The sequence below is a fragment of the Notamacropus eugenii genome, chromosome 2, assembly GCF_028372415.1.
Source record: "Notamacropus eugenii isolate mMacEug1 chromosome 2, mMacEug1.pri_v2, whole genome shotgun sequence".
NCBI classification, from domain to species: domain Eukaryota; kingdom Metazoa; phylum Chordata; class Mammalia; order Diprotodontia; family Macropodidae; genus Notamacropus; species Notamacropus eugenii.
The window spans coordinates 500,451,188-500,458,872 of record NC_092873.1 but is presented as its reverse complement, the minus strand read 5'-3'; the positions used below and the strand labels follow the sequence as shown (position 1 = coordinate 500,458,872).

The window sequence follows — 7,685 nt, the reverse complement described above, 5'->3', positions numbered from 1 at the left end:
AGTCCTGTCTGGCTCCTTGTGGCCCCTTCACAAAGAATGGGGTGATTTATCATTTTATTCTTCAGTTCATTTAGCAGAAGATGAATTTGGGGCAACCATGGCAAGGAAGTTTGCCCTGAGTCACCCTGCTAGCAAATATGGCCATATCTGAACTCACAGAGATGAGGCTCCCCAACTCCAAGCCTGGCACTCTATCCACTGTGCCACATAGCTGCCCTTGTTCTGCTTTATAAGGCACTAAAATAAATACCGGCAGTAAAGAGGTTTTAATGTTTTAAGTTCTTTAATGCCAACATCAGGTCATCTACTTGAACAATTTGTGCTGTGAGGCTCTGTGCTCTCTGTTTATCCTGGGAAGTACAAAGGAAACACAGGCTGTTTTTGAGGTTGGCATTAGAATATGTTTTTCTTAAAGTTCTCACATTTGGCAAATAATTAGGAATTTCCCACATTTCTCAAATAATACACCCATACATACACTTTAGTCTCCCACTCTAGACTTCAGGAACTGGAAACAGAAAGATTTGCTACTGGTTTCAACTTCCCTCGTCCCACCCTTCCTTTCTTTCCCATGATAAATAATAGATGAATTTTGAGCAGCGAAAGAGAGGAGAGCAGAAAAAAGAGCAAATAAGGGAAGAGCTGAGAGAAATAGGAAACTTGTGAGAGCATTCGTGAATGATTTGGCCTGAAGCCTCCTGAAAAAGGTATGAGTTATTTCCAAGTTTTCTCCTATCTTCCTTGCATCTTTTCCCTAGACCTTGAAAATTTGTCTCACAATTAAAACTCAGTAAGAAGGGACAAGGGGCGGGTTGAATAATACACATTTGCTTGGCATTGATTTATCCAAACAGCTTCCTCTGGCCTTAGACACTTAGTTCGAATTCTGATACTGGCACCTGGCTTTGTGTTCTGGAGACATTGCAACTCATTCCCCTTAAGGCAGAGGAAACTGCTGAGAGGGACAGGCCCATTCCACAGGTGCCGTCCCTCAGAAGACAGAACAAGACAAACTTAAAGGAAAGTGGATGAAACCATGATATGGGAGAGTTGGCTTCTGGTCCTAGTCCTGTCTCATCCAGTTGTTTGATCCAGGTTAAATCCTTTAACCTCTGTGGGCCACAGTTTTCTCATTAGAAAAGGTAGAGATGAAATGATATGTATGTACAGTGAGGAGATGGAAACACATTGTTTCTTGAGGACTCTTATAGATGTAGAATCAATAATACTTAACCCAGTGGAGTAGAAACGACACTGGAACTGGATTTCAAGCATGTAGGGCCTGGTCCTATGTCACTTAGGCAATCTCAGTGACAGAGGCAATTGTTCTTGTTGGAAAAAGACAGAATCAATTAAGTTTGCAAAGGCCCCTGAGTCTACCTCAGCTGGAATTGTACTGCTCAGGAACTGGACAATGCGAATTCTCAGAGTACTGTGGGAGGTGGGGGTGGCTGCTGTTGTCAGCCTGAAGACAGGTACAGATGGAGTGCAACACATCCTCTTTCCCCGCAATGCTGGATGGACCTCTCTGAGGATGGCCCTGCTCCTTTCTAGGTGGAGCCTGGGGCATGAGCAGCAGGAACAGCCATTGTTCTGGGTCCCCTTGGGCTCTGTGGGCTCAGTGCTATTCAGGAGGCTGCTTAGAGAATGCTGGGATGACTGCCAGGACTTGGCTCCAATGAAAGTTTGGATGCTACATGAGAAAATTGCTGGTAGAGCAAGAGGTGTTGTTATTGAATCATTCATTCGTGTCTTACTCTTTGTGACCCCATAGACCAGTTGTCGTTAGGGTTTTCTTGGCAAAGATACTAGAGTAGTTGGCCATTTCCTTCTCTAGTGGATCATTTATTGCCAGCCAGTATTCACTACCACCAGAGAAAATGTCTAAAAACTGGGAAGAAAGAATTCCTAGTGACCATGAGTAGCAGGGAGGGTGACTGTCTGCACATCTGGCCTAATGTCCTGGCTTGAAGAAAGGAGTATAAAGTTCTTTACAGCACTACTCTTTTTGTAAAGCTTTGCTTCAACTGAGGCTTGGGGTCTGGGATCTGGGGTCCCAGAACCCCAGAGCCTTCACATGGAGGAACTGAGGGTAGACAGAGTCTTAATCATTGTCTGAACAGTTCTGGTTCTGAATTCCTGACGTGAGGATAGAATTTGGAGTCCTTTTTCTCTATGTGGAAAGGGGATGCCTTCCACCAATGAATTTTTTTGGTCTAGACAAAAAACTTTTGATCTAAGATTTCTTTGGTATAATAATCTCCTAGGAATGAAACTCCCTCTACTAATATGGACCTACAACTATTATGCAATTTAAAGCCTTAGAGAGATCCATGGACCATTAGCAGGTTACATGACTTGCCTGGGGTCACAGAGCCAGGTTGGTCAGAGACACAATGTAATCTATATCTTCTCAACTCCTGTGGGGAAACTGAGGAAGTTTCTGCCCAGCCCCTTGCATGACCTCCACATGACCTAACATAAGGAATGCAACTTAAAGTTGATATGCTTAACTGAGAGTGCCAGGGGAAGCAACAGAATTAATAAAGCATGTAGCCAGGGTGAAGAGACCCTTATCTTAAGAGTCATAAAACTCCTTAAGGGGGGAGGTGTCTGTATTCAAGGACCTGACCAGTCCTTGGGCATATACGTCAAAGTCAACAACTGGAACTTTTGCCCAGAGTTCTTTCTTTGTTCTAATGGTCCTCTTTTCCTTGAAGTTACATGTATAAAGGGACTGAGTGAGAGATGGATCTTTGGAGGTCTTTGCTGAAGAACTGGGGATGCCCACTTCTGCTCTCCCAGTCAGGACCTTTGCTGACTGCTTCCCTCTTTCAGCCTGCCCAGTTGCCAAAGTGTTGGAGCTCAGACTTAGCTGGTGAAGTATACTTTTTCTTTTTCTATTCTATCTTAACTATTATCTACTGTTTATATGTATGCCCTTGCTAACTTGTGCACTATTTGTAGTTATAAAACTTAATTGCCTATCATGCTTGTTTTAGTGCATGTCATTGAATCTTAAGATCTGAACCTGAAGTAAAAGTACTGCACAGTCTATGTAATCACTTTAGATTACAACTCCCAAACCAAATTTCTATACACTTGGAATTATGTCAGTGATTAAGGCAAACCAAACAGGCAAACGAAGAGTTCCTTGGTGTCCAGAGATTCAGAGGAAAAAGCCAGAATCAGGAAATAAAAATTGAAGCAATAATCAGAAACTTCAGGGTGGGGTGGTGGAAAGGAGGGATGAACAGAAATCACCCCAAAGTCACTCAGGCAACACTAAAACAGGAATGGAACCAGGAACTAATAAAAAAAAAAAACTCTGTCAAAGCATTTGACCCAGACATTGTCCCATACCATCCCTCACTCACATAAACTCATGGCCATAGCCACTGTGGACTGGACCAACATAATGCAAAGGAATATGATTGTTTCACCAGACAGAAACTTGCAGGGTGGGACTTTCAAAGAATAGGAATATTTTACTTAGGTGACAGCCCTAAGGATCAAGAATGATGAAATGGTCAAGGCAACTCAGTGGTCCAGTGAACAGAGTGCTGGGCAAGGAGTCAGGAAGCCCTGTGTCTACAACCAGAAATTGTCTGTCTCAGTTTCCTCATCTGTAAGAATTAAAATAATAATTATTGTTACCTCTCAGGTTTCACATAAGGATAAGATAATATATGTAAAGTGCTTTGTAACTCTTAATGCGCTACATTAAGGTAATTACTATCATGGCCATTATCATGATCATCATTATCTACCATTTTTGGGTTCCTAAAAATAGAATTCCTCAAGCACAGAGCATCCTCTCTTCTGTTGTTATTAATATCTGACTCACCTAGGCAGTCTCAATTGAAGATTCTGTGAATTCTGCATCTTGATTTCTGTCTAAGGGGCTCCTCTGCATTTGCAGGTGACCATGGCATCAGCAGTGCCCATGGAGGCTCCCATATGTCTGGTAGAAAACAAGAAAGGAGAGCTGACGATACACCAGCAAGTACTGCGGATTCATATTTTAATGTATTGGAAAATCCTCCCTGATAAAGAAGCTGGCAGGAAAGAACACATGTAAGTGGAACCCTGGCCTCCAGGAGTCTAATTTTGGAGGAAATTGTGCCACAGGTTTAGAGTATCTACAAGGCATATCTGAGACCTAATGAAGATTTAAAAGTTGCCTCCTGGGTTATTATTGCCTTCTAGTTGGTCCACAAACATTTATTAAATGCCTATTATGTGCTAGAAACTCTGTTAAGTGCTGAGGAGACAAAGAAAGGAAAATTCAGTCCCTGCCCTCAAGAATCTCACAGTCTAATGGGGGAGACAACATGCAAATAACTCTGCACAAATGAGATCTATACAAGATACATTGGAGATAATCATTGGAGGAAAGGCACTAGCACTAAAGGGAGCTAGAAAAGTTTCTCACTGAAGTTTAGCTGAGAATGGAAGAAAGACAAGGAAGTCAAAAAGGCAGAGATGAGGAGGGGGGAGCATTCCAGGCAGGAGAGACTGAGTCAGGTGAAGAAGTATCCATCAAAGGCTTAGATCTTACACTGTAATACTTGTAAATTAAATTACTCCACAACAAATATCTTCATGACATGGAGACTCAAATACATACTAGACAGAAATATACAAATGGGAGCTAGAATGTCATACATAGAAAACAGGAAGGTCAAAGTTACTGACAAAGAAGATGGAAGGAGAACAGTATGAATCGAGTCTAGTAGGATTAACACCAGATTGGAAATCTGTCATGATTGTATTGGGTCCCAGAAGCATTAAGGAAGCATTATAGACAGCTTCTTGAGTCAGGCAATAACATCAGACGTATTCATCAGGTATATCTATTGGATAATGTGTGTGAGATGAGTAGGAGAGAGGAGGAAGTAGAGGCTAGAAGACCAGTTAGGAAGTTATTCCAAGGATCCAGGTGACAGGTAATGATGACCTGAGCTTAGGAGATTGTGGGGTATAAGCAGAGAGAAGGCAACGATTTAAGAAATGTTTTGGGGGTAGATTTAGCAACTGAATGGGTGGAGAGGATATGGGTGAGAAAGAGGGGTTCAGATGACTTCTAATAGAGTTTCTTCTCAATAGCTAATTCTGTGTACAGAGGTAGAACTCTTGCTAACTTCAAACAAGGAACATCTCTCTTTTGTTAACCTGAAAATCTGACTTCTTTCTGATCTTTATCTCTCAAGTCTCTTTTATTTTAGCGAGCCACAATTCTCTTTCTATATTATCTGTAGTTAGACCAGTAATTTACTGGATTCTGCGTAATCTTAGGTCAACATTGAATCTCTGAGAGCTTCTGTTCAGATATGGGCAAATTCACTTTCTCTGTAGGTATCTAAGTGTTTCCTCTGAATAATACATCGTCCTTTCAAGAAGTGAATTGTTGTCTGACTTCTAGGAATTTCTCCCTAAATCACTCCTAATTTTAAAAATTCTATCATTCTATCCATTCTTCATAGATACATGAAGACTTCAAAACAGTAATTGCCAGTCTTAAGCATCTTCATCAACTCTTTGTCCTATGCTATGGTGACGGCATAGCTTACCGAGAGGAGCAAGTCTTATGCCTGACCAGCAGGCTGCTTGTCCTCCTGTGGAGCTCGCAAGTAAAAGAATGAGGTGGGAGAGCGGGTCATGAAGCAACTCCGATTTATTCAAGCAAGCATTCTGATTATATAGTCTCTGCCAGCTAGTCCAGTGAACCATGGTAACACACACAAACAAACTTCAAGCTGTAGTAATGAACACAAGCTGGAACTATAGTGACAAACACAAACCAGGGGTGGGGCCATCCCTTTCAGCGCCATCTTGTTCACCCTTCCCTGCTCCGGACTCAGTTTACCTGATGTCCATCAGGGTTGCATCCCAGATGGTGTGGCGGTCAGCGCCGCTTACAGTCCTAGGCCTTGGTATTACCATGATCATTGTTTTCCTGTCCCCCAGCCAAGAACCTCAAAGTTGCAATGACCAACCTTCCATGAGAATGCATCAGAAAATTCTTTCCTAAATGGAAGTGTTTTACATTTGACCATCCAGCAAATAACAAGTTACTCTCAGACCATCTTGAAGATATCCAAGAAACCCAGCTAGGGCTTGGGTTCAAGGATCAGACAGACAACTGCTGCTCTTACATCTTTCCTAATGCAAAACCCAAGCTCCTTAGCAGGGGCATCATGTTCAGTGGTACTAATGGGTTTCCTTTGCTGTAATGCATACTTAATTGGGATTGGATATATGTACCTTGTTTTTTTTTGTATGTATATAGATACTGTAAGATTGTTGTATTAATTTCCCCATAAGCATGAGTCTCTTTGGTCTTCTTTCCTTATCTTTCAGTTTATAGATTCCTAGCTATATGCACTTAAGACAATGTTACCGATCTTTGATGGAGGCAAAATCTCCATTAGAGAGGTGCCAGAGGAGTGGAGAAAGGTAATTTCCTTAATTTTCCAAAGGGGAAACAAATGGAGATAATAAATTATTAACCACTGAGTGGGACTTCATTTCTGACACAATTATAGAGCACATCATTAAGGGGATGGTGTGAGCATTAAGAAAGGGAAGCAGAGTCACTAAAATCTAGCAGATTAAGCAAATTTCCTTGTTAGACAGCATAACTGAAATGATGCAGATCAGAGGAATAGTGTCAAATTAGCGGAGTTTTCAAGAGAATGCTATGATTATGAACAAAATAGAGATACATAATAGATGGTAATATGGTTAAGGTAGTTTAAGAACATATTAAGTGACCAGACACACCCAAAGTAGTCCTTAACAGATTGAGATCAGCTTGAGGGGAAGTCTATAATGCCATACTTAGGAGCTCTGTACCTTTCTCAATAACACAGACAAAGTTATAGAAGATGCAAAAGGAATGGTAATCCAATGTACACATGGCATGGAGCTCAGAAAAACAACTAATACTTGTAATAAAAGGAATGAGATACAGCATTGTCTTGGCAGGCTAAAAGATGACTTTAGATGAATTAAGTGCAAAGTTCTCCATTTGGGTTCAGAAAACCAACTTAATTAAAGATAGAGGAGTTAGACAAGAGTTCTAGAGAATTTTAAGGATTGCAAACTCAATATGAGTAGGAATTCTAAAATGCAAAGTTATTCAAGCCTTCATTGCCAAGAATGAGTGAAGTAATAATTCTCCTGTACTTATTCCCCTCCAGTTAGACCACACGAGATATTCTGTGTTCGGTTCTAGGCACCTCACTTTCGAAAACACATAAACAAGGTCAATATCTACATGAGCACAAGTAAACCTAGTAAAGGGAATGAAGTTTGTACAAGAATAAACCTATGAAGAATCCTTAGATCCATTCTCCTTGACCCAGAGATCAAAATTAGGAGAAATGAGTAGAATTTGCCAATAGGTATATTTAGGCTTGGTAAACATTGAGTCTTCCTGACCATTTAAATTGTTAACACAGAGAATAGGCCTCTTTGAGAGGTCATGGGCTTCCCTTTAGTCAAAGTAATCTAACTGCTTTTGGAAGCCACTTGCTAAGAATACTGCAAAGAAATCCTTAGCCAGACAAGTGTGCTACCAGACAATTAACACTTGGATCAAATTGAATGAGGTTTCTCTTTGCCTTAGCTTCCATTTCATCATGGCTATCACGATAGGGAAAGTTGCTGCAGACCTATGT

At 41.1% G+C, this 7,685-nt stretch overlaps 1 long non-coding RNA gene across 1 annotated transcript; it reads left to right on the top strand.

Annotated features, from left to right (window-relative positions):
* The first annotated feature begins 485 nt into the window (after positions 1-485).
* LOC140529962 (uncharacterized) lies at positions 486-7,047 on the top strand. Its single transcript, XR_011975747.1, has 4 exons — positions 486-707; positions 2,721-2,878; positions 3,923-4,077; positions 5,487-7,047. It is a non-coding gene; the product is annotated as an uncharacterized lncRNA (long non-coding RNA).
* Positions 7,048-7,685: the final 638 nt, after the last annotated feature.